Source organism: Mus pahari, chromosome 1, assembly GCF_900095145.1.
Source record: "Mus pahari chromosome 1, PAHARI_EIJ_v1.1, whole genome shotgun sequence".
Taxonomy (NCBI): Eukaryota; Metazoa; Chordata; class Mammalia; order Rodentia; family Muridae; genus Mus; species Mus pahari.
Window position 1 is genome coordinate 30562505 of NC_034590.1, and position 4764 is coordinate 30567268.

Genomic DNA, 4764 nt, shown 5'->3' on the forward strand with positions numbered 1-4764 from the left:
AATCAAACATCCTGAATTATTTTTCCTGGATTTCACTCAATATAATATTCGGTGCTTTATCTGTGTTTGTCAGTGTATTTTTCAAATTGCTAAATAGTATATACATATAAACATGCATACACACACACACACACACACACACACAATGTGTTGGCTATAGTGTAAGACCAATGGAAAAACAGACACTGACTTCCACAACACATTTGTCTACCTATTCACTAGTTGAGGAAGTACCCTGGTTTCTGACTTCCAGGCATCTTGTTAAGAGCTGCAATGAACAAGCCTTTCATTTATTTTACTTTTTGAGATAGAATCTTATTCTGTAGGCCAGGCTTGGCTGGAATTCATTAGCCTCCAATTCATGGCCATGACCCTGTCTCAAGGTCCTCAGTGCTGAGTTTACAGGCAGGAACCACAATGCTTGGCAATGAGCCTTTTGCGTGTGTGTGTTTTCATTTCTCCATAATCAATGTCTAAGGCTAGAGTTACCAGTCATGGGAAAGATCTATAAAACTCAATGTAAAAGCTGAAAACTATTGTCAGCTTTATGTTCTCCACTCCATTCCTCCTCTACACTCATCAGCACTTAGCATAATTTCTTCCTGTAGCCATTCTTGTATTTGTGCACGTGTACCTCAACCTTGATTTTATTTTGAATTTATCATCTTTACTTGAAAAGTTGAGATTGGAGTGTGACTTGAGTTCAGAAGTTCAAGACCTGCCAGAGCATTGTAAGAACATAACTATCTCTTTTAAAAAATACAATTAATATCTTTTATTAATGAAACCATTTGGGCCTTTTAGTGCTCTTATGCTATAGTTTTTCTAATTGTAAATTCCAGGCGAGCCTGGGCTAGAATAAGACTCTATCTCAAAAGGTAAAACAAACAAGCTCGTTCAGCAAGCTGCTTTGTGTGCAACTTTTCTATTTGTCTGGTTTGCTACACATTTGCTTAGAGTTACTTCTATATTTCCTTGGTACTATTTACATACCTGATGACTGTAATTCCTCTTACGCTCTACTCTTTGTGCCCTTCCCATATATTCTAAGATATATGGTAAATGTTGTACATTTGCTTAGCCCATCCCTTGATTTTGGTGGCAGCATGAAATAAATAGTTAGACTCTTCTAGAGTTATTTCCTGTGAAAGCCAGTGTTCTTCACTGCCTTGTGATCTGGGTTTCGATCTACACTCATTTCCCTTTATTCTGGAGCATTTCAGCTTCTTTTCTTATTCAGGTAGCTGGTAATGGTTATCTTTTTTATTTTTAGAACTTGAGACACAGCTTTCCCAAGAAGTCCAGACTGGAACACTCTGGAACCTGCTGCCTCAGTTTCTCAAGTTCTGAGATTTTAGGTTTGTGCCATCAAGCCCAATTTTCATGTATCTTAAAAAAAAAAAATCTTTGTTTTCTCATTAAAGTTTATATTTATGAGTATTTGATATTATTTTTATTCATATGATGATGATGACAGCAATGACAAGGTCTCATGTAACTCAGGCTGGCCTTCAACAATGTAGCTGAAGATTTGAACTCTTGATATTTCTGCCTCCACCTTCCAAAGGCTCAGATTAAAAGTGTGTGCCACACTTGGCTTGTCTTTATTTTTAACAGGTACTTTTTACTGGCTATAGAATTATTGATACTACTTTTGGGGGTGGTATTTCTATCATCATTTGACATATATCACTCCTTTGTTCTTTGTTTTCTAGAATCTTTTTTTTTTTTTTTTTTTTAACCAACAAAGAGTAGCTGGACTCCTGGCATTCCCCTCTATTCAGTGAGTCTATTTTCCCTCTGTCTGCTTTGAAGTTTATTTTTCTTATTTTTGATTTTCAACTGTTGGACTGAAATGAGTCTGCTTTCCTTTATCCATCTTTCCTAGAGTATTCAGAGCTCCTTGAGAGTTGACAGGAGCTTATGTTTTTAACCATGTACTCTTCCTTCACTTCTAAGGCAAGTGTTTGCATTCTCTTGCTCACTCTCTCTCTCCCCCCCCCCCGCTTCCATTAAAATGTAGAATACTATCTTACAAAGGTTTTTGTCTCTGCTATTCAGGTTGAATAATTAACATACACACACATATGCATATATGTGTAGGTATACATTTTGGCTTGCTTAAATTTTTTGCTGATGGGAATAGAACGCAGGGCCTCCACATAGCCCCGGCAAGTGCTCCCCTACTCAGTTATGTACCCAACCCAGATATCCTTCTCTTTATTTACAGATAATTTTTTAAAGCTTTCCATCAATAAAATTTTATTCAACTTGATATCAGATGTATAAATTAAAACATCAAATGAGACAGGATTCTTTTCCAGTTGACATTACAAGACAGGAGTGGCTCCTTGGTATGGTGGCAGCCATAACCATCTGGCTGTCAGAATTGAAAGCACACCCCTGGGAGAGCTACTATGCACGAAGCCAAGCAAGACATTAAACATCATTTAAGAACACTGTGGAGGGCACTAAGAGAATGCACTTGAATACCCCTGAGGGAATGACTGACTATATTACATATAGTTTGTTCACACCAGGAAATGCAATATAGGCATTGAAAGGAATGTTGATGATAAAATAAACCCATATAAAAATATTTCCTTGGCAGTATGTGCATGATTATATCTATACAGGATATACAAGAGTACACCCTTATCTGTTGATATTGAGACTTGGGGGCAAATTCTTTTTAAAACACACCTTTAATTTTGACCATCCTATTTTCCAATTAAGAACAAATAAATAATTACATAACAAAGATACTTGGTTTCAGATATGAAAGTTGACAACCCAAGAGACAGTGGTTGAAGGTGGCAACCACTGGAAATTAGAACAAAGGACTAGCTGGTAGATTAAGAGTTTAAACTAGAGCGAGGCAAAAGACATGGTGATATAATGACACACACTGAAGGATGTATATAGACATATAGGCTACAGATATATACATTAGTTGGATCCACTATTAAAACTAGATGCAGTTTTTAATATACTCCTAAAATTCTGCGACAAACTCCATTAGCCTAAACTCAGAAGCAACAACATTCAAATGAGTTAAGCTATGTAAAAGAAGTCACAACCTTTATTGAAGAGCAAGTAAACATGGTAGGTATCCTATGTACAGGCGGCACATGGTATCAACTGTATCTGCAAATGTAGCAGTCCATTGGAGTTATGCCTTTGCCACGGCCTTAGACAAAGTCTGAACTAGTGTACAGTTCAGCTGTGCCAACGTGCTGATCTTAGCATGCTTAGATGTTGCACACTTGTTCTTGATAGTCAGGTGCTTTGTAAGGCCACGGTTCACCATGACTACATTCTTAGCCAGGTGCTGCATAACAGGAAGCAGGGATTCTTCAGTGTGGGATAGGTAGTGCTGAAGAGTTGGTGTCCATTCAGCGTTGTCAAGAATTTTCAGTGCTAAGCAGAAAGCCCCAGCTGCAATTTGAGAAGGAGCAAAATGCACCATGTCGTAGTCCAGCATAGAGAGCTCCATGAGGTATTTAGCCAAAGTGTGCTGCTCAGTGTCAACCTCTCCAATTTTAGATGCTCTCCGGAGGAAGCGCAGAGGCAGAGGGCGACCCAGACTGAAGTTCAGAACCCTGAGAATCTTCCTCTCCATCTGTCTGATCTGGTGTTTAGTGTAAGTGTTGTTAGTCACAAAGGCGAAGTCACCTATTCCTGGAGGGTACATCTCTTCATATTTGCTCGCAATAAACATGGCAGTTACACCAACCACCTGCAGCATCTTCTTGGGCACACAACTGTTCTGCATAAACCGATCAATAATGGACACAGTCATGTACATGGTCTCCTGAAGCAGCCTAAATTTCATCTGAACCTGTATTAGCCAGTCAATGAGGATGGCTCTCATGTTTCCAGTGACTTCACAACCCTGTAGGTATTTTGGTCTAACTGACTGCTCTTCCTCCAGTTGTCTGAGATAAGCATAGATATCTTTCACATATTCACTACAGAGGTTTGGGTCAGCTCCATCATCTGTGTCTACATCACTCACTGAAAGGATTATATCCGAGAAAGCCTGACACAGATATTCTTCTGCAGGCGCACATCCAGATGTTTCCATTGGGCTTGGAGAGGGATTATCAACCAAAATAGTTCAGGGGAAAGCTTCTCTTCTCGTTCAAGTTCAGGTTCAGGTTCAGCAAGTTCCAGCTCTGGTTCACACACAGGCACCTTCTCCACAGGTTTTGGTAGGACTTTAACAGTACCTTTTCCAATACCTAACATTTTTGCTTTCTTTTTCAGAAGCACTCTTGCCTGTACCTGTTCGCTGACTTTATTACCAATGTCTCCAAGAGCAGTTCTTGGTCTCAGCCCAGGCTTGGAAGCAGCAGTCATTGTCACAGGCACACGCTTGGCGCCTGCCATACTGACCTTGGCCTTATTCTCTGTGTTAATTTTCGTGTTCCTAGTGACCCTGAGCGCCATGGCTCCTCCAGAAGCAGAGGTTCCCCGATCCGAGAAGACACCCTAACCTCCAGCTACCCACAGCTAACAACTAACAGCCGTTCCTCTGCAGCACGCCGATTTACAGATATTTTTACTCTACAGTTCAACCTACACAGGAACATTTTTATTTATTACATAGTGCTTTCAGCTTTAATACATCCATTTGAATTTTTCATAGTTTTTATATTCTTGTAGATATACCCTATATATTTGATTACCATGTATTTGAATATGTTTATAGTAGTTATTTAAAGTCTCCAGTCCTCTCATTTCAAACTGAGTCAAACAGGT

The 4764-nt window shown here is 39.3% G+C and overlaps 1 pseudogene; it reads right to left on the reverse strand.

Moving 5' to 3' along the window:
- Positions 1–3172: 3172 nt before the first annotated feature.
- On the reverse strand, positions 3173–4496 carry LOC110330236 (annotated as a pseudogene).
- Between the last annotated feature and the right edge of the window lie 268 nt (positions 4497–4764).